The 24,002-nt window shown below is 36.4% G+C and overlaps 1 protein-coding gene across 2 annotated transcripts in view; it reads right to left on the bottom strand.

Moving 5' to 3' along the window:
- Nucleotides 1–17,987, bottom strand: part of LOC127972095 (leucine-rich repeat and fibronectin type III domain-containing protein 1-like) — a 113,293-nt gene extending 95,306 nt beyond the window's left edge. For both annotated transcript variants that reach the window (XM_052575380.1, XM_052575381.1), the window contains exon 1: nucleotides 17,136–17,987. The gene's annotated coding sequence lies outside the window, so the exon portion shown is untranslated. The remainder of the gene's footprint in view (nucleotides 1–17,135) is intronic.
- Between the last annotated feature and the right edge of the window lie 6,015 nt (nucleotides 17,988–24,002).

Here is a 24,002-nt window from a genome sequence, read left to right as displayed (position 1 = left end):
GTCTCTGTAAATCCACTCTCTGACAGCAGGTGGCGCTTATGGAAAAGCAGAATTACAGCTGTTTCCTGTTAACTCAGTGGACAAAACATCATTGCTATTAAGAACACTTCCTTTAGGTATTACATGGGACGAAGATGAAAACAAAAAGCCATTTAATCGTTTCTGAAGACAGTCAGAACATTCAGAGGTGCATTCATATAATTAATTTATTCATATATGCATTTGAATAATTCACTTAGCGCGCTTTTAAAACCTCTCAGCGTTTCTCCAGTTTTCACTCAAAAAATGTTGTGTGCACATGAGACTTACTGAAAACTGTGCTTTGTGCTGGACAGTATTTATTTATTTATTTTGAGTTATTCAAATCGCGGTAATCTATTACGGTTTTAAAGATGAAACGGTAATACTAACCATGGGGAATTTAATCATGATTTATCGTCAAACCAGTAATCGTCCCTAATAGTAACATCACTCTCCTCAACAACACAGATGATCTGAGCAATCACTCATCCGTCTGCAGCTGTAGCCGTAAACCCAGGCTCGTCCTCCATCATCTCGAAGCTTTTCTACAGAGAGTGATACGCACCTCACACCTTCTCTTCCCCTGCTGGTCATCCGATGGTGGAAATGTTTCATGCTCTTCCTCCGGCTGCCTTTCTGTGACACGCTTTAATCAATAATGCATCACATTTCCAGCTTATAGCAACAGAATCAGGGATGCGTTAAAGTGGACCGGACTGACGCTAAATTTTGTTGACATAATAAGCTCCTGACATTTAAATTCTCTTAGCCTGTGCTCGCAAGAACCCCCGGCGGGAGAAAACCGCTTCAGTGAGCTGCTGAAAACCTGTTTTCACCTTGTGAGGCCGGGCCACTTCAGACCTGCTCCAGAGTCAACCAGGCGAGAAAGTCTTGCTCCGAGCTGATAGAGGATGATAACGGCTTGCCACCGTGACATTTAAGTGTTGTTCTAAATGCAGATGTGACCACGTCCCCAGATAAACCTGTGTCAGATCGGGTCTTGAAGAGAAAATCCAGCTCAAAATCCACATTTTGCCATCAGTTGCTTACCCGAAATGACTTTAATTCTGTGAGACGTGATAGAAGATATTTGTTCAGTCTCCAGTGTTGTTGAAAAAAAAAAAGCGTTTTTGCTCTGAAAATTTTACTTCACCTCTATATTCTCAGTATATGATATTAACTGAGCCTTTTTAATAATCTGTCTATAGTTTCAAGAAACTATTCAGTTTGAAAATGTTCAGATTATTATTTCATACATGAGGATTTACAGTGTTGAATATCCCTACCGTCTCCAGCAAAGGGGGCTTTTATTTTTGCATTTTCTTTGCATTTAACATTTCTAAGAGCAAAATACTGACATCACCTATACTGCGTGACATATTTTAGAGTCAAATATATATCTAATGAAAACAACTATGCTCAGTGGGATCTGATTTAGACGATTGTGAATCAACTGACTGCTGTTTCACACCAGATCGGAGCATTGTTTTTAATTTAGTAGAAAATGCACTGATGAATCGTTCGCAGTAAGATCAAGACGACGCATTAAGAATCCATCGAAACACACATTATCATGTGCGAGTAATGATGATATTTATCTGCAATACTTTCAGAGCTCAGGTTTCCAGTTGGTGCCATTTACCTTGAATCTCTCCATAGTAAAGGCAACATTCCTCCTGCATCCAGAGCATCCGATCAATACGAGAGGCCGCAGAAATGCTGACGACAGCGTTTGTGTTCTAGCAGCTGAGAACTGCAGATCTATAGTGATGTGAAACCAGATCCCGGTTTGAGACATAAAAAGAGGCTGGGAGAATGGTTTATGTGGGGAAGTTCAAAGACATCTACTGCAAACACAAGCGCGGCACTTTTCATTGTTTTAGAATGAAATCCACCTGCTGTTATAAGAGGAATTGTACCACTATTGGATGGACACTGACAACAAAACAATCCCAGATGGGTAAAGTTTGTGAAGTTGGCTTGAGAAAGCCTGTTCTGAAAGTTTGGAGCAGCTGTAAAAGCTTACAGTTTGAAAGTTTAAAGAGGCACGTGTTGATAACATGATTTAACACATTGCTAAGGCTGTGTTTACACCTGGCATCAACATGCCATCTGATGTTGTCCACATATATATTGAAAAGATGAGTGTAAACGAGCTTCTGATTGGAGTGTTTTTCGATCAGCGAGTCCTGCTCCAGAAGTAGACGAGGACGCAGTGTAATGTGAATGCAATCCAGCCATTTTTGCGCTAACATTTTGTTAACAAGATTAGTATGTTGACATGTTTCTAGAATGATTAACATGTTGCTAGCAAGATGAACATGTTGTTAGCATGTTGCGTGCATAATCAGCATGTTTCTAGCATGATTAACATTGCTGGCATATTTCTAACGAGATTAGCATGCTACTAACAAGAATAACACGTTAATATGTTTTCTATCAAGATCCTGCTAGAAAGAATAAAATGTTGTTAATATGTTGCTAACCTGATTCTAGCATGATTAGAATATTGCTAGCATGTTTCTAACACAATAACTACTAGCATGTTTTTAGCATGGATAGCATATTGCTAACATGTTTAACACGTAAGTATTTTGGCAACACAATTTTAGCACAATTAGCATACTACAAGCATGTTTCTACCACATTGTTAGCATGTTTAGCTAGTTTTTAGCATGATTAACATGTTGCCAGCATTTTGCTAACGTTATTAACATGTTAACTAGTATGATTAATATGTTGTTAGCATAATATTAACATGTTGTTAACATGTTGTTACCATGTTTCTAGCATGTTTTTATATGATTAGCATTTGATAACGTGTTTTATGTATGCATGTTGTTGGCATGTTTTTAACATGACTAGCATGTTGTTAGCATACATTGCTAACATGTTTAATATCATGAAAACAATAAAAGAAAAGTATACCATGCTTTATTCAAGGACAGTCATTAATCTTTTCTAATGATAGACAGTTAAACAATCTCAGTCTTAGCATAAAAAGTTATGACACCCTCAATGAAAGTCTATGGGACTGATCTTCCATTTAACGAAAATCTGATCAGTTAGAAAAGATATAGCAACCCAAGTCAGACCAGTGTGAAGGTCTGGTGTGAAATGCATTTTAAATTTAATCTCAAAAGAAAAAGAAGAACAGTAGTTCAGTAATGAGTGGGTGTTGATAATATAGAGTACAGGCCACAGTGATGATCATTTTCAGTTTGACGCGGACAGACAGACGTGCTTTATTGATTCTCAAGGGCAATTTAAGGTAGTTACGATTGCATTCCAAACTCTAAGATAATAAATCAAAGTCTAAAGGTGATAAAAAAAAAGCCTTTCGAAAGCTAATGAACATGGAGCGTGAACAGCGAGAGTGGCAGAGGTCCAACACAGACCACTGATTTAGCCCCCATGCTAATGGCAGTGAACACATCAATCACGCTGTCTGCCGCAGAGGCGGACCAACAAATGGCTGTTTGGAGCGCTCCATCATCACGGACATGCTGTCTGCTGTCAGATCTTCCACTCAACGGTGGGTTTCAGCCTGCAAACAAGAGCTTACGGCTACTGAAATGCACATTTCCTTCCCTCGATGATAGCTAATCTGTGTCCCGCGGGACTGTGTGCATGCAATGTTTTTATTTCATTATTTGTTGTCTGTCTGTTTCCGTCCTTTCTCTTTCAGTGCCATTTGCGCTATAAATGGATTTCTGGCTTTTAAGTCGAGTCGCTCTATGCTAATGCTCTCCAAACCTTTCAAGCTGTGCTTTCCAAAAAGTAGCGCTTAAGCTGCTTGCGCCGTACATTAGGACGCTTTTGAAATGATTATGTCTGATTAGATTGGCATGGAAGCTGTGGCACGTTTAAATCTTTGGTGATCTTCTTACATCATGCAAGCTGTGAGTGGAAACTAAATACAGTAAATCACTTGGAAAGAATCTCCAAGTGGCTTTCTACATGAAACCAACAGAACCAGATAGGAAGGACAGACTCAGAATGAAAACAACTACTACTGCCAACAATTCATCACTGTATGTTACTCCAAAGAAGAAAATTGGCTTACCTCCATAATCTTTCATCGTACCATAACTTGCTCCGCCTCTGAAATTACTTTATTTTTCTTTTGACGCCACCAAGCTTATATTTTTTAACCAGATGTCAAATACACAATCCAATTAAGTCTTTATTGATTCAATCCAGCCCCAACATTAATTTCTCTCTAAATATCCTGCTTCATGTCAGATTACAGAAGTCAAAGCTGTTTAAAGTTGGTTTACCATTGATTTATCAGTTTTGTATCAAATGTTTCTCCTAAAATTTAGAAAGTGAAACAGAAATTAGTCAATAGTTGGCATACAAACTATTAAGAACATTTTTGTAAACTGAAACAAAATTAAAATAAAAAAAAAATAATAATATATATATATATATATATATATATATATATATATATATATAAATATATATATATATATATATATATATATATATATATATATATATATATATATATATATATATATATATATATATATATATAGTTTTTTTTATAAATACATAAATAAACAAAGAAATGTTCCCTCGGCAAGAAACTGAAATATAAATTCAAGAACTAAAATTACTAAAACTGATATAAATATAATTTGTATATAATTTTATTTGTCTTTAAAAAACTAATAAAATAAAAAAATACACATAAAATTACTTAAACTAAATTAAAAATATAATAAAAAAAATGCTCTGAAACTCTACAGGGGGCAGATGTGAGATAACTGTAGTTCTGCTCAGGAGGAAATCTGAGTATCAGGAGATGACAGGAAAAGGCTCTGTGTAATCTCTTTACTGTCTAAAAGTCATTGTCGTTTGTCTGCTTTTCATAGAAAAAAATCCTCTTAGCTTTCTTCAGATGCTTACAGGGTGGCAGGTAATGCATTCAAGACATTTCAGAGAATGACGGTGTTTAAGTTTATTAGTGTTTACGGTCAGTTTTCGGAGCTGGAATCTGACTGTAATCCATTACAATGACCTCAAATCAATAGTACAGCGCAACATGATCCCATCATCTCTCTTAACACCATTCCTTCTGTTACATCACCATGACAATCCCTGATCTCCGTAGCAACATCACATCCTCAACACAGCATAATAGCATAACACCTCCCGTATCACCACGACAACATCACTGCCTCCGTACCATCCAGACATGGAGGAACATTCTGGGTCATGTTGGCTACTAAAGACCCTGGTCCAAATATTGATTATTGTATGCAGACTGAGGAATAGCTTATCCAAAATTTTAAAATAAATTTTAAATCCTCAGGCCATCCAAGATGTAGATGAGTTTGTTTCATCATCAGGTTTCGAGAAATGTAGCATTGCATCACTTGCTCACCAATGGATGCTCTGCAGTGATTGGGTGCCGTCAGAACGAGAGTCCAAACAGCAGATAAAAACATCACAATAATCCACAGCACTCCAGTCCATCTGTTAACATCTGGAGAAGACAAAAACTGCATATTCGTAAGGCACAAATCCATTATTAAGACATTTATAATCCAGCCACATATAAGTTTAGAGCGGTTTTGGCTTGTGACAAACGCTGCTTGATCTTTGCAGATTTCTCTCCTGATTCAGACCAGAACACTTTTTCACTGGAGAAAGCATTATTATGGGTTATGGACTCTTATTTTAGTTTAAAACATCTTAATTCTAGATTTGTTTTATCTTTTGTCTTCTCCAGATGTTAACTGGTGGACTGGAGCGCTGTGGATTATTGTGATGTTTTTATCAGACTCTCATTCTGACGGCACCCATTCACTGCAGAGCATCTATTGGTGAGCAAGTGATGCGATGCTTCATTTCTCCAAATCTGATGAAGAAACAAACTCACCTACATCTTGGATGACCTGAGGAAGAGGACATTTTCAGCAAATTTTAATTTCTGGGTGAACTTTGCCTTTAAATTCTAATTTAATCTCATAAATAAAAAGGATAATTTAGATTCAGAATTTCACCCCAAAGAAGTCCACAGTGTGACATTTGACAAATGTAGACTCAGCTAGAGCCCTGATATACAATTTTCTGACAGATGCTCTCAAGTCTAAAACTAGCATCGATTAGAGACATGTTTAGTCAGGAGTGAGAGGGCTTGAGCTTCTATACTGCAGGCCACATCTAAATGGCTCAGCACTAGTGAACATTAAAAAGTTATTAATCAAACAGAAGCACCTTGGATTTTGTCGCAGGCTGATAAATTGTCTGCTTCGCCTGGAAGATAGTGGGCAAACATAATCACCTCAATGATTAGTTTAGCCTTACAAGATCTACAATGTGTTTAAAAAGTTGTTAGCAAACAATAAAAACAAAAGGTTACTTCTTTTGTGCCGTGGCAGCAGTGCTGAAAAATCGTCCAGATTGTTGGCGGAACGTGGCGGAGTGGAAATGCTAAATCAGCTAGCGAACCGCAGCTGGAGCGTTGGATACAAACGACAGTCCTGATTGATGAGAACGCTGGGAAATGTTCAGCCATGGCACAATAATTGATTATTCGTTTGAATCAAAGACACTGTTGTTGTACAATCAATGCATTTGGTTTCCTTTCAGAGTACATTAAATGCTTCTACATGCTTGATCTCGCACCAATTATGCTAACATCTAAGGTCATGAAAAATGATTTAGTGATTATTGTGATTTCATTTGACCTTCCATTAAATTCAATAGAGTTTTTAGATCCAAACCCCATTATTAGAGTCCAACTCTGGCTTAAAAAAAGGATTAAAGCAGAATTAGCTTTGCCAGGATCGGTCAATTTGATATAGAGGTTCATTCGGATATGAATTTTAATCCAGGATTTTTCAATTTGACATGCAGGTTCTGCCAGGACTGTTTTTTCGTGATATAAACGTTAAGCCAGGACTGGTGAATTTGATTTAGAGGTTCAGCGAGGATTGGTCTGTTTTATATGGAAGCTAAACCAGCACAGGTCAATTTAATTCAGAGCTTCTGCTGATACGAGGCTCATTTGGTTTTACTACCAAACCTTAATACATTCACAACAGCACTCGTCTTTTGCTGTGGATTAATTCTAGTAGATGTGAAGAACGCAAGCTTCTTGCTAAAGGCAATTACTGGGGAGACCAAGGAAGAAATTATTTATACAACAACAGACACATTTTATGCCATCAATAGCAGTTCATTTACGCAGTTTAAACATTTAAGTAAACCTCTGTTTTGTAGAGGGAGTCAAAATTATATTTTCAAATTACAGGGGGTAAAATTACTATATTTATAGGGCACTTTGCATACAGCTGGTACTTTTTTCTGTTAAAATAATCAGTAACAAATAATGCTGAAACTAAAAATGTGTATCTTTTACCTCTAGCAAAACATTTGCATAGAACATATCTGTCAAAAAATATTACATTTCCAAAGTTTGTGTTCGCCCAATTAAAGAAGTATTAAATACTCTATATATCTAAATATATACAAATTTTGATTATTGACAAACTTTTCTTTTTATTTTATCATTTTAAACTCTCTATGTTTCATTCTAAGAGATAGCGGGATCTCAATGCAGACTTTTGTGCAAAACATTGAATTTTCCCCATTTTTAGTGGCCAAAAACCAAATGTAGGTCACTTTGCATACAGCTGATCCTTACTGTATTTAAAGAGGAAAGTCGAAAAATTTATCTTTATTCTTTCACAAACATACTTTACACATTCCTCTTTAAAAGCATTTGATTACTGTTTATTGAAAAGACACAGCATTTATTTCCATTCTAAAAGCCTTTAATGTGGCTTTTGATCAGTTGAATGCATCCTCGCTGAATGAAAGTATTAATCTTGTGAACTATAGTGTATCTCACTCCAGTACGAAACAACTCTGAAAGCAGCTCTAGTGTGAAAGCGCCCTCGGTTTGAGCCGGATTGATTCTGGTGGAGTCCGTGAAGTGTCAGGGACAGATGGAGGTTGAGCCGGACTTTCACAGCCAAAGTCACTCGCCAAACACAGACCCGTGAGAGATCCGTCTGCATGTAGGCCACATTTTATATGCATATCATCTGCCACTGATACGACGGTCAAATGATATAAATTTAGAGATGTTCCCGAGTTCAGAATCTTCTGATGCAGATGAGGAATGTAATTAATATTTCTTAAAACAAGAGCTCTAGAGCAATAATTTGGGTTTCATTGGAATTAAATCAAGGAGCTAATTTGCTTCTCGTGCGCTTGGGAAATGAGATGATGAAAGGCTGAAGGAATGAATGAAAGACAGAGGAATGAAATGAAATGAGTGTTTTCTGCCTGAAGAGGTGGCGGTCTCTAATCTTCTGAGACTGAACCTGAACGGACCCCAAACCAGCGTGTTGCAAACAATAACAGTGAAAATAACTAAACTCCAGGCCTGGAGTAGTGTCATTTTCTATTCATTACTTCTGTCGGTCTTAATGTTTTCCATCAGCCTCATTACCAGGCAGGTTCAGCTCTCTGTTTCAGTGCAGATGTGAGTTTATGATGTTATTCGGTCCATGTTAGATGTTAATGATCTCGGTTCATTACTTCATTAGGGGTTTGTCCTCTATCATCTAATGGCGTTACATGGCTTTTCACACTCTGTTCTCTGTTCCTGTCGCTCTATCTCTCTCTTTTACCCCATTTCCACCAAAATCAAGTATTTTTCTTGGATGTCAATCAAATTGAATTTTTATTAGTTTTTAATACATCATGCAAAAACGAACAAGTACATAAACTTATTGCCCTCCCCCAATTTACCACTGTAAGCCTATGATCCTGAGACAATGAATTTGGGCAGCTGAAAAAATAAGTTTGGTAATTTGAGTGAAAAAATGGAATATATCACAAATTATTTTAAACTTTTGACAGCCAGTTAGGAATGGGCGATATGGACAACCCAAGCCCCACCCCCCCCCCCCCCCCCCCCCCCATTTATATATTTCTGGTATATAATGACGATAATTCAGGGAATCGTTTAGAGGAAATCTATATTTTTAAAATTTTTACCCTAAACAGGGTGTTATGAGCATTACTGAGTACACAAGTAATGTAATGACGGTTTCATTCATACTGAAAACTGCGCCCTCACTTTAAGAGCACAACCTTACTGGCATCAGCATTTTATTTCAACAACAGCGTTTCACTCTTCCAAATGACCTCTGCTTTTGTCAAACGTCCTATCTCTGTTTGATTTATAAATAAATGACCCATAACAGGGTATTTCTCCATCATTTACCGATAAAAGGCTGGTCAACCAGGGACCATCCGTGTGTGTGTGTGTGTGTGAAATAAGCTTATGCTGCAGCTTTGATTAGATTCAATCAGTTCCAAATGTTCCAATCAGATTTTACAGTTTTCAGCAGTTAAAATGTAATTAAAATGGATTTAATCTGTTGATGGTGTTAAAAGGTCAATTCACATTGACCCAACAAACACTAACCAGCTTCAACAAACCTAAAGTTCTAATGTTGGCCATTGGAACCAAGCTCCACCAATCAATGCCAACCAACACCAACCAACTTCAATCAACTCCACCCAACCCAACCTGCTAATGTTGGCCATTGGAACCAAGCTTTGGTATCCAAAGCCAGCAAGCACCAACCAGCGCCAACCAACACCAGCCAACTCCATTCAACTACAAACAACTCTAACTAGGGTTGCAAAGGGGTGGACATTTTCCCATCCATTTCCAGAATCTTTCCCAAAACCCCTGTAATATTCCCCCAAAAAATCCTGTAAAGTTTCTGGAATATTTCTGAAATTTACTGGAAATGTCTTTAAAAATCTGGAATCTTAAAAATGTCTGTAAAATCTTTTTGCAACCTCATCTCCAACCAAATCTAATCAATTCCATTAAACTACAACCTTCTGATGTTACAAACTTCTAACATTGTGGCAATGTGAACATATTAACTGATGCTTTCACTTTGACAGACCTAATTACTTTATGACCTGCTCACAAATCTAGCACCTGAAAGATGTGAATACATATTTTACCATTAAACTCAGTATTTTAATGGCATTATGAAGAAACACTAAACCAGACACCAGTTTTGGCATCCTGTTGGGGGTCATTAGGGCAGGGCCGATTGCCAATGGCTGACAGACAGCACAATGTTAAGCTGACATCGTGATTCAAACCCACACCCCCAACCCTGCCAACTCTCCCACAATCTGTCGCATCCCAGTTCCCTGTTTGGAAAGGAAATGAAGTATAGCCTGTACTTCCATGTACAGTAATGCAACAGGCTACCGCTAGCAAGCGGCTAACCTTTTATTGACTCCGTAGAACAAGTAATTTGTGTTACGCTTCGGGCACACCCCAACCTGTCCATCACGGTGTTTCACGGTAGACATCGTCCGATGCCAATTTGGTAGACATCACCCAACCCTAGTGGTCATAGAGAATCTCTTCCATTTTTTTCTCGCTCCTCTGATTTAAGGTTTTCCTTTAGGAAATATATGTGTGTGTCAAGGCGAAGGTGTTTTTCATCCGCTCACGCTTATTTCCACATGAATGGCATTTATGACAGGCGTGACACACCCTGCGGATTGGTGAGGCTCATGGACAGATTGTCTCTCTCTCTAAACCGCCTGCACTGACAGCTCAACAGCTCGACACACGTGACTCTATCACATTTCTTCAGCATCTCATTCTCTCCTTATTGACCTCCTGTAGCTCCCTACCATTCCCTCCTTTACTCCTCTCCTCCAAGTAGTGCAGGGTGATGTGACAGCATATATGCTGTTTAACAGTATACATGTCAACCAGTAGAGATTTATAAAGCAATATATATGTATGTATGAAATCCAATTTTAATGTAAGCAGTGTTCGTATAGTTAACTAAAACAATAAAATAATATTTTTGTCACTTGAAATAAAATGAACATTTGTTGAAATAAAAAAAATATATATATGTAAACAAATAAAAAATATAAAAAATTCCTAAAAACTATACAGGCATTAAAAAGGCTACTAAAAATGAAAGCACACTAAATTACTACAAGTTTTATTAAAATTAAAATGTGAACATAAAATAAAAATTATTAAATTATAATCTAATTCAAAATAACAACTATAATGTTACATCAGTTATACTAAAATAAGAATAGATGAAACAAGTTTTAATATTGCTCACACATAATGTCTTTATTAATGATTATTTTCTCTTTTAATTTTCAAATTTAACAGATGCAAACCAAACCATATTTTATTTTATAAAACCTTTTGTTAAGTGTGTATTAAATTCCAAATAAAAAGACAAAATAATCAAAAAAGGTGAAGGATTCAGTTTAGTCTACAAATAAAAATCACATCTAACATTCAACAGAAACTATAATGGAATATCAATAATACTAATATAACAGATAAGGCAACTGAAGTTGCAATATTGCTTACACATATAAATAATCATAATAATAAACACTTATCTATAAATATACATTACCAGTTAATTATTAAAAAAATCTAGGCTAAATAATTTCTGAATTTAATTTACATCAACTACATGTTGCAAGTATAATTACTCCGTAACATGAGACACGCCCACCACAACCTCTGAGCCAATCGCAGGACATCTGTCAGACTGAGTGACGCATGACAGTTCCCTCACATTCTCTTGGACATGTCACAAGGCCTTTTCAAAAGTGTTCATCTGCAAACAACTCGTCTTTTCTCCATCTTAATTATACGTCTGTCTTGCCATCGCCGCAGGACAATTCAACGTGTCCCACAGAACTTTTAAATTATTCCTGAAGAGAAGAAGCTCTGAGGCAGAACATGTAGCTTCGGCGACAGAGACTGACAGCACGCGAGTTATCAAGCCACTGCAGACTTCTGTTACAGCCATGGGGGAGTTTTAAAAGCATGCGCTCAGAATATCTAAAAGGCCTCGGCTATCTGTCTCTGCATGCATCTGAAATAACTGTTAACCCTCCGCGATTAAGACGGAGCTGTGGTAAACGACTGGCGGCCATCTGATCCTTCTCTGTCAAACTGCACTCCATATGCTATTACACGGCTAATGCTGCATGCTAACACAGGCCGCAGGATTTATCTGATATTATCTCCCTCTTATCCGCCGCTAAAAGCGATTTTTGCTCTTGCACAAAGAAGCTTAGAGCGTTTTCTGATACCTCATCAGCCAATAACCAACAAAGATAAACGCCTTCCCTTCAGACAGCAGTAATGTGAATACAAAAGACTCGGATCGCAGAATTATGACCTGGAGAGAAGATCGTCGAGGGGTCACTCTTCAACAAACCTGATGTTTAGCATTGATCTTGTCATTATAACATTGAAGGAGCCATTCAAACCAAATCTAGACAATGCCAGATTATCACAGTAACCATCCACAACATTATAGCAAGCTAGAAACACTTTAGACACAGCAAAACATTCATTCAGAGCGTCCAAGCAAAACCACCCACATTTTCACACTTTTATATCCTCAAAAAACACTCACAGAAACCATAAACCTTTAGTATTTTTAGCAACTTTTTTCATTTACCAGCCTATACAGTAAATTTAAGAACTAGGGTGCACGACTATAGAATAAGATAAGACATAAATTATTTAAACAGTTCTGCACTTCTGAAATGACTTTTCTTTTAGGCTGATGTTCTTGAAGCTGCATCTCTCTGGAAAAATAATATACGATAAATATAAAAAGTTCATTTTCACAATCCTATCACCATATTAAATAGTTTCACCTTTGATTATTTCCCCAATCAAATATGCTGTTTTACACAGAAATGCATCACATTAGAGAACTCAAATAATCTGAATCTTATAAAAACAGTCAAGAAATGTCAAAATCATGTTAATCATAAGGAAAAACGTATTTTACCAATGTTTTATTTTATTGTGTATTTATATTTGGTCGAGAAATAATGAAATCTGGAGGTAATAGGTTTTTTTTTTCAATTGTAAATTTATTTCTCATATTTACAACTTTTTCCTGCCATGGAATAAAAAATAAATAGACTTGTTCCCTTGCAACCGCAAAAATCTAAAAGTTTTGACTTTTCTTCTCAGAATTGTATATTTATAACCCATAATTCTGCATATCTCACAATTCTGTGTTATTAGTATTTATAGTAATTTTGTGCATACTGTATATATTTAAATTCTGTTTATGTCTCCAAATTCTAAATTTATATTGTCCAATTCTGTATTTATATGGAATCGACATTTGCGTGCAAAAAGTCAAAATTGTGAAATAAAAAGCTGCAGTTTTTACCTTTTAATGTTATGCAAATAGAGTCACAAAAACAATCACCTGGCTTCATTTTTTAATTCTGTACGATGTATTTTCTCTTGATTTTGTGTTGATATATTCCCACACATTTCACTGCGGGATGACTTGTCTTGGTAATTGAGTTCTGTTCACTTCAAATGTATTCAGTCCACTGCGAATGAGACATGACAGAAAAGTTTCTATACCTTTGTGAATTTTCATTTCGAGTCATCCGTACACAGCCTTTAATGATTCAGGTGCTCATTAAGACGTGATCTAACATCAGCCTCTCTACCCAGCGTCTGACACGAAAGCAGGAATGGCTTAATTAGGCCCAAACCTGAAAGAAATGACGCAAACCAACTAACTCCATTAGTGTCGCCGACAGTCTCTATGATACGTTAACGCTCGGTTAAACTCCACACACACACTTAGACGAGCGGTAGACCAGGAGACATGGCAAAAACATGCCGTGTCTGAATTAAACATGATGGTAACACAATCTGCGTTATTAAGCCCAGAGGCTGTTTGCGTAACACAAGCGGAATAAAATTATCCTTTATCGAAACCAGCCCAGAGCATTCTACTTATCATTCAAACTGAATCTAATATGCATGTCTGTGAACGGGATAATCCATATCACCAGCATTAACCATTTACTACCTGCAGAGCGTCAACCATCCCGTGAGGATCTGGCAACAGGATGGGGCCCGAAGCATGGGTTAGATCGCTTAAATAATCCAGCTGTCGCTAATCACGTGTGTGTGGTGCATTTCAGATTTCTTGCTGAATCTCTGAAGAACCGCCGAATCCATCTGTTTCGGTTCCGAACTGGCAACCAATCATGATCAAGTTCTACGTCACATGATCGCTGCTCAGTGCAGTTTGGTGGCGGCTGAACAAATGGCACATTTCATCAGGCTTCTGTTTACATGGTAATTATAGTATTACAATAATAGAGCCCTCACACATCATTCCTCATGCTGGGTTACAGGAAAGAGTCATCAGAGCGGACGTGTGCTGCTGCCGGGTGAGTAATACTGAGTCAGGAGTGTTATTTGTAAAGACAAACTGGAAACTGGTGGGAAGAAAGACTGACTGATGAGACCTGAGCAACTGCTGCCCAATGACCAACACAAACAAAAAGACTTTACATACTATAAATACTATACACACACACACACATATATATACACATACACTGTATATAGATGTAATTGTTTTGTGAAAAGTTGTCTGTGATGACCAATATATTTAAAAATGAATAAAGCGAAAAAAATATGCATGCACTGCTTATTCAGTTTTTATTTATTTATTTATTTATTAAAGCTCAAAGCTGTTAAGTAGTGGACAAAGCCTTTTATTTGGAAAATGGGACATTTTAATTGGTTTTATCAATATGCTCTGACTTTTTCAGTGGCCTTGGTTACTAAAGTATTCTTTCCATTCATTATCTTCACAGGGATTTTGAAAAATCCTAAATAACGAGATCTAAGCCTTGAACCAACTGGCTTTTAGATGAATCACAACATTAATACAATGTTTGATTTGAAGCTAAGTTGTATGAAAATTGGGAAAAAGACAAAAGCTAGACATTGTACTTTTATGATTTAATGAACCGGTATCCCACTGCGAATGATGTAATCAAGCTTAAAATGACAGAAAAATATAAAACTGTTGATGCATTGTCACCGATTAGAAGTATAAAAACAGCTTAAGTTGATAACACTTAACAATAAGGTTGTATTTGTTCATATTAGTTAAACTAACAATTAAAATGCTCTTAATGTTAATTTCAACATTCACTGATACATTATTAAAATCAAAAGATGTATCTGTTTATTATATTATATTATAATATTATTTAATGGATATGAACTAACAATAAACATTTGTATTTTTATTTATTAGTGATAACAAAGATTAATAAATACTGTAACAAATAAACTGCTGCTCATTGTTAGTTGATTTTAGTTAATGCATCAAAATGTTAACTAATGGAACCTTATTCTAAAATGTTCAAATTACTCTAAGTTTACTGCAAAATGTTAAAAATCATACAGTATTTTTAGAGTAACTTGTGGCATCTACAAACACATGCAGAACTCAAGGTTGGTTAAAAAAAAAAATCAGTATCTGTGGAGAAAATAAATTGGGTTTTTACTTGCAGTACCCGTTGGGCTCTATATCAATTCTGATTTGAAGACCAAACTACAGAAATGAACAGTCATTCTATTCTGCCTTTTAATAGTCCACAGACATTGAGTTGAGCAAAGAAACTCAGCTATAAAACAGCTCAGATATTGCATTAAAAAAAACATTTTCAGCTCAATAAAATACTTTTGTGGCATACCACTCTAGTGCTTTAATGGCATTTACAGTTCCTTGAAGAACCCTTTGGAAGATTTGCATTGCCCATGAGTCTCTTTATAGTGGAGAATACTCTTCAAATTATTAAAAACTGTTCTTTTCAGAACTGTTAACTGAGAGATTCTTTGAGGAACCAAAAAATGAGTCCTATTACTCATAAAAATAAAGCTTTTTTTACTTCTTTAGTGCAAACTTATGGAAGCAGTATTGATGACTCGGTTTGGCATTTTGCTATCTAACGCATTGGCATTCACACATCTGGAACACATCCATTGCACAAAAGCCACTTTGTAATGGCAAAGCATCTTCAAATTATTAAAAATGGTTCTTTTAAAAACTGTTTACTCAAAGATTCTTTGAGGAACCCCAAAAATAGTCCTATCACTCTTAAAAAATAAAGCTTCTTCCATGAGGAACCTTTAGCATACATGAAACACTGAAAGGTTCTTTATAGTAGAAAAGGGTAATTAAGACTAAGAAAAAAATGGTTCTTCTAAGAACTGCTCCCTAAAAGGTTCTTTGCAAACCCAAAAAGTGTTCTTCTATTGAATCACTTATGGAAAAAAACCCATTTGGAACTATTATGCTTTAGAGTATAAACATATGGAAGCAGTAATTAATGACTTGGTCTGGCATTTTATCATCTAATGCATTGACATTCACACATTTCACGCGTCCAAATGCTATACTAGAATAGGATACTAATTCAATTCGTTCTTTAGGTGTAGTTCGTGTAGGCTGTGAGTTTGTGTGTGTGAGTTATGTGCCAGTGGCCCCCAGCGGCCGCTGCTCCATTCGCGTTCCCAGCCGCAGACAGACACACCCCAACAACAGCACCGGGAGCTCCGGGACTCAATCCGGACTGCGGTACCGGATCCGCTACTGTGTTTGTCTCATCTCCCAAATCATTGCTCTCCGCGTTACCGATAAACCCAACAATCCTCCTCTGTCCAGCTGAAGGAACCGTTCAAAAGCGCAACTTTGGCTCTCGAGCAAACCTTTTACATAACCTATAGCGTCCCATTTCCAAACACTGACATTTAAATATGAAAGAAGCGTTCAAGGGAAAGTTTAATGTCTAGAGAAATCTACAAAGGTCTACAAGAAGGTACTTAAAGAGAAAGATCAATCCACATTTTCTGACTGGCAACAGCAGTAATGCCAAATCCCATAAGTTATTTTCATCAAAATGTCGGTCTTACGTTAATGTGACTAAGTCTTGCGATGCGCATTTGATAAACATAGCAAATCCACCAAAACACGATTTTTTTTAAAGAAGATTGCGCAATTATGTCAAGGTATCGCATCACAATCAAACAATAGCTCAATATTTGACCTCTAACGTTTGATTTATTAAACACCAAACAGGCGTTTGAGAGTAAACCAAGCGTAATCTCCAAACTGAATGCTAATAAGCAAAGTATTGAATCGTGAGTATTTTGTTGGCGTTTTAAATCCTTAAAATGAATGAAATAACTGCGTTACCTCCGTACTGGAGCATCCAAACGCCTCAAGTTCAGAGCAGCACAGAAATGTCCTTAATCTTCAGATGGATGATGTCTAAATCACCTCCTCTGGGTCCAGAGTCTCGAAACAATATGCTCACTGTATTGTATGATGCGTACAAAACGATAAACGTACGAATATGGACCAGGAATTTGAATCCTAATATGCCGCGAAATATTTAACGGTGCTTCTTAACGGTTCTTCACTCGATTCAAGCGGTCTTTTGAAATCCCGAAACATATTTACAGTTTCAGCATATATTTAATCCAAAACGTGAATTACAGCTTCCAAAACACAGTTAGATTAAAAAACGTCGAAGAATCCAGAAATGTTGATGGTTTACTTCTGAAGGAGGTCCAGTCAGACTTTTCGCCTCGCGTCGGATCGCCTCAGATAGGCTAAAACATGGCACTGTGAGGTAAAAACAGTGCGATATGGCCGTATTTAGTGGATAGACACGAAAATAATACCATTTGAGGAGAACGCGGATACAATCCCCTCAGAAGAAGTGAAAAAAGACGCAACGCACAAAGCGTCTATTCAGAAATCTCCAATCCAGTTTGCTCGGCATACAGATCAGTTTTCCAGCGTTTCTTCAAACGTTTTAACGCCAATAGATCCAGTGGCCAACGCAGAAGGGATCCCACCCACGATTATTTCATATGCGCATTTTTAACCAAACAGCATCCTGCGGGAAGCGGACGCAGAAACCGAATTAGAAACATTGGCCACCGCATTGGAGTCGCTGATGTATTGCTTTGCTCCTCATAAAGGAGCATCTCAGGACTGCGTGTCCCTCCCTCCGCCGTCAGGAGCCTCGGTAACAGTCCGCTCACGGCGAGCTCGAGACAACACTGCTCTGTCTGTATAGTGCGCGAGAGCGCGAGAGATGGATTTGCACGCGTGCCAATAGCGGAATTTCACCACCAACACAACCTACAACTTCCCCTGCCTAACACAGCCACATTTCTGCTTTGAAATTCATCATGTATGATCCTTACAACGTTATCAGTACATATACACCATGCTCTTTCCAATTATAGTGCATTAACACTCACTCTTTACTTAAAAAAAGGATGACGGGGCTAGTTGTCACACACCTCTGTTTAGGATTGCATTTTAAACCATTTTTTATATATATTAGCCTATAAATCTTGTCAATTGGAAAGCTACTGAACATTTCTACAGTTCCTTTATTGGCCAGGAGCAAACGTGTGACAACATGCCCCATATATTTTAAAAGCTCTCCTTACCATTAGGGCAAGTTGTCACAATGGGGGCCTGCCATTAGCCTCTTTTAATGGCTTAACATTAAACTTGAACATTAACTTCAGGGTTTCTTTAATAGTTTAAATGCAAATTAACTAATGATATTATTATAATATTATTAATAACATTAATATTATTATCCTCATCATACAGGGTTATAAAAATTAAAATGTTTTTAAATTTAAATTAAATGTAATACTTTATTTCAGCTAGTTGCCAAGGAAACATTTAATATATTATTTTAGTTTCACTTAAAGTACTAATATGACAAACTAAAAGAAAAATAGTAAAAAACAATATAGACATATTTAAAATGACAGGAACTCACAACAAAATTAGTAAAACTAACTTAAATTAAAGTTATGTAAAAAAAAATAAAAAAAATAATAATAATAATAATAAATCGAATAAATCTAATTCATAATATTAACCAAAATATATATATTTTTTTTTTATTATAGCAATGATAATTAGTTACTAAATTCTGTGGTGCATTGAATTTTTTTTATTTCCAGCTCAATGTATTGTGAAGCATGCATGCATTTCACACCCATATCTTTGGTTGTTTCTCAAATCCTGCGGCGGTGAAATCAGGTAAGAAGCTGAAAATTGCATTGACGTGTTGAGGACAGACCGCCGCCTGTTGCGTGTGCAGAATACGAGTGTGAAAGAACAGGACGCTGTTTTCTCCAGACAGAGGAGGAATGGGAGATTTTGCTGAGTTTTGTGGCTAATGCAGAAACGCACTGTTCTCCCGTCACTCAAACGCCACAGCAGCGCAGCAGGGATTCACAAATGTGGAGACATATCTAGGCCTCACACAGGGCTGGAGAGTGGGAAAGAGATGAGCTGATAGAGGGAGAATGCATGGGAGAGAAATAGAGAGTAAAGAAGCATGCAATAGTTTGCATCTGCTGAAATGTTCACATTGATGCCAAACTCTTTGCAGAAGTAGTATTAAAGAAATATGTGAATAGTTCACAGCAGGGTCACAATTAACATTATATACATACATACATATATATTTATAGCTCACAATGATGGAGTATAATGCAACCATTCAACATAGAGCATTCAACAATGCATTGAACTGACAATTGAAATTCAATTCAAAACCAGAATTTAGCAATTCATTGCTTTTTTTAATACACAGCATGTTGCCTCTTGACTGTATATCCAAAATTTAAATATCAGTCTCAAATGTATTTTTAATAATTAAATGTAAGTAAAATAATATTTTGTTTTATTTTTATAAATTATAAATTATATATTTATAAAATATTCTTGCACTACTAAAACTAAAATAACCAAATCTTAAATTGTACATTAAATTATTAACAAATAATTGTAAACGTAATATATATGTGTGTGTATATATATATATATATATATATATATATATATATATATATATATATATATATATATATATATATATATATATATATATATATATATATTGGATAAATAAAAAAAGGACAGCAAATACACAATACCCTCTTTGAAACATCTGGAATGCAAAGGAAGTCTGAAAAACTAAATTCAACTGTAATTTCAATTAATCTTTGCTTTAACTTTAATTTTCTCAAGTGGTCTCAGATATTTGGACTCCACTATATTTAAACACATATCACAAATGCTCAAGGTCTGAGCTAACTTAACTTTATAAAAGCTGCGGAGGATTCAGCATAACTACAGCAGTACAAGTCTTTCTGGAGCTGTTTTATACTGTCAGCACCATGGAGAGCTCCTGTTCTTCTGACACATTCAGGACCTCGGACAGCAGCGGCTCAATAGACAGACAATACATTCACGTCAATGGCAGATTCTACTCAATAACAATTTAGTATAATAACATCCTTCTTTAAAGACTTGAAGACTTCATACAGGCATGCACTCTTCTGCTTATGTGCATATATACTACTGGTCAAATGTTTTTGAATGAATGTCTCTTGGGTTATCAAGGCCGCATTTATTTTGTAAAATAATACAGTAAAAATTGGTTTTCTGGAAACATGGTTTTCTATCCTTCAGAAATCATTTTAATATGCTGATATGCTGCTCAAGAAATACTAAAACAACACTGAATTGTACCGAATTTGAAGCTAATAATAAAAAAAATAATAATAATAATTAAATAAAAAATTAGTAAATTAGTATTTTGATTACAGAATCACAGACGCCACATTCCACTGCATTGTTTAAATTGGCTCAATGTTTTCCTGAATCCTGACTTGCTCCGGAGAGCAACTATTTTCAATTTGCTGAAAAGGTGAAGAGTTCCTGCAGGGTTTCTGTTTCTATCAGAAAAGAAAAACCGCTCTGGTTCTGCACCTGCATCCAATCCATAATGAAGATGCTTTTTAATTAAGTCACTGTGTGAATGCAGAGCCTGGTGGCACAGATTAACATTCGCCTGATTGCACCGTATGTCTGTTCCTCAGGTCCAACTCTTCAGAATTAAAAAAGAAAAACAGCTCAGTTCAAAACAGTTCACTTCTCTTTCTTATTTATTTATTCATAGCACACCTCCAAAAAGTGTGAAGCCCTGAAGGGGATCTGTGTTTGTACATAAACTGGCATGTTTCTTTTAAAAACAAGTCTCCTGTCATTCAAAACGCAGCAACTGATGCTGAATCATCTGAAGTAAAACAAAACCACACACCTTGCAACTACACTGCAGCTTTCAGCCTAGATTCCTGATAATACTTCCACATTTGTGGCAAACATGTTTCTAGTTGCAGCTGCATTTTGCCATTCATTTGAATGTCTGATCCAGTGTACAAACAGAATAGATTGCATGAATTTAATCTAATTTCATCTGGTTAACATAGGGTTTCTGCAGGTTTAATGAAGGCTTAAGACCGTTACAAATATAAGAAATGCACAAAGGGAACAAAATATGTCTATATGTCTAGAGAGTCTTATAGATCTCCATTAACTTTAAATTAATTTTACAGCTTAATAAGTTTTGCTTCCAAACACTTTGCCAATCATTTTTAGTTTATCTTTACCCTCAAGTGTTCTTGGTCAGTATTTTACCTTGTTTTCTCACATTCACTTGAGAAGGAAAATTACTTAAAATAGTAAGTCTTGTTTTCTGGAAAACGGAGCGAAATTAAATTCTTTGTTTTCATGACTATGAAAATTGTAGATTCACACTGAAGGCATCAAAACTATGAATTAACACATGTGGAATTATATATGGAATTATATACATAACAAAAAAGTGTGAAACAACTGAAAATATGTATATTGTAGGTTCTTCAAAGTAGCCAGCTTTTGCTTTGATTACTGCTTTGCACACTCTTGGCATTCTCTTGATGATCTTCAAGAGGTAGTCACCTGAAATGGTCTTCCAACAGTCTTGAAGGAGTTCCCCGAGAGATGCTTAGCACTTGTTGGCCCTTTTGCCTTCTGTCTGCGGTCCGGCTCACCCCTAAACCATCTGGATTGTGTTCAGTTTCGGTGACTGTGGAGGCCAGGTCATCTGGCGCAGCACCCAATCACTCTCCTTCTTGCTCAAATAGCCCTCGATGCCTTCAGTGTGACTCATAGTCATGAAAATAAAGAAAACTCTTTGAATGAGAAGGTGTGTCCAAATGGCTTAGAATCTGCATTAATTTGGTAAATGATTTTTATTGTATTTAAATCAGTTAAAATATGGCTAACTTGGAACAAATAATATTCAGTTAACTAAAATGTTTGAGATTAAGTTTGTTAATGTGTAAACATTTGGGCTATTTATATATTTTATATATTCAGTCAATTAGTAAGTTTATTTTTTTAACTGTTAAGAGGTTGCCATTTCATAGCTAAGACTAAGACTTAGATAACCATTACATATCAACACAGTCTCACATGTTCCTAAAATTAGAAATTGACTGAAATGAGCAGAAATCTGTGAAACTCAGGAGACACATCTTTTCATGGGAGAAAGACCTGAGCATCTTTCCATTTCCGAAAATGGAGACATTGTCAATTTCATTTGTGATTAACGTTTGTGTGAATGATAAAAATGCTTCAGGTGTGTGTGTATGTGTGTGTGTGTGTGCCTGAGTGTAAGGTCTCAGCAGCTTAGGATGCTGTACACTCATCAAGCAGGTTATCTAAAAATTGTGTTACCACAGCAAGAGACAGAGAAGAGAAATCACAATTGTTATCAGAGGGAATCATCGCATACATTCACACTGCTGCCATGACAACGGAGCATTCCAAAGAATTTTGATGAGCGATCAGGAGAGAGAGAGGGGTGGGGGGATGGGGGGGGGGGGGGGGGGTCAAGGAAGACAATTTTTTACCTGAACTGCATGAGCAAGTAAGCCTGATTGCTATGCACACACACACACGCACGCACACGCACACACACGCACACAATCACACACACAGAGCAGTTGTTATCTGGACCACGGCACAGAAAAACACTGTTACATCTGTTGCATCACAGCGGACACTTCTGCCAGACGCTTGATTTCTGCTGGGATTATCAACGCAAACTCCTTTGAAATTGTCTCTCTTTCTGCGAGAAACAGAGAAGGGACAGAAAGCAAGGAGTAGTAGTTTTGGGACTCAATCTGACAAATAATCCCTGAGGTGACGCCCTCATACTCAGAAAATGATTCATACAAAAATCAAAGACTCTTTTGTTTTAGGACATTTAGGTTAGTCTGAAACGTGTGTCATTCGCAACTAAATATACATTTCAGGGAAATTTCAGGGAAAATTGTCAAAATTTTGCAAAGATTGTGTATTTTGGTATATATATATATATATATATATATATATATATATATATATATATATATATGCGCTTTAGGGATAAGACAAATAATATTACTAGGGCAAGCGTGGGTCTTCAATGAACGAACAACATCCAGAGGGCTAAGCAAGAGGGGTAATCCAGTATCCAAAGGGTCAAAACACAAGAAACAGGCAGGAAAAAGACTAAACTATGAAATCTAGAAACTAAGATAAGACTATGAAAACTATAAACCGAAACAAGACTAAGAAAACAAACAAGGAATGGCTTGGTATTGCAGCTATTGCTACGAGAGGGATATGTGCAGAACAATACTCGGCAATGTGTGAGAGGAAGTCTAATGCTTATAAAGCATGTCTGATGATTGTGCTGTGTGTGATCAGGTGAATGTGATTGGTGCAATGGATCATGGGAAATGTAGTCCAGGGTGTACTGTGTAGTGTGAGTCTGTGTTGTGGATGATGACTTCTGGGGGTAAATAAACAGGAGTTCAATGACCGGATAATGACAATATGTGTATGTAAAGTTGTATATATATATTTTCTTGTAGCTTTACACATATATAACCATATTACCATTCAGGGGCTGCTTTTTCCAAAAGCAGCGTAAGCCTAAGAAGTTCCTAAAAACTATTAATATTACGGTTGTTTCCCAAATTTATAGTAACTTAAGTATAACTTGAAAATCATTGTAGATCTATAAGTACTCTGGAGTAATCATAAAGCCCTAAGTGCATTTTATATCCAATTAGGTTAATATTTCAATAAATGAACGACTGCGGCAATTACGAGCCATTTTATAGCCATTTTAACTAAATC

Source organism: Carassius gibelio, chromosome B15 (genome assembly GCF_023724105.1).
Source record: "Carassius gibelio isolate Cgi1373 ecotype wild population from Czech Republic chromosome B15, carGib1.2-hapl.c, whole genome shotgun sequence".
NCBI lineage: Eukaryota > Metazoa > Chordata > Actinopteri > Cypriniformes > Cyprinidae > Carassius > Carassius gibelio.
The sequence above is the reverse complement of the archived record's forward strand: the minus strand, read 5'-3'. Positions and strand labels throughout refer to the sequence as shown.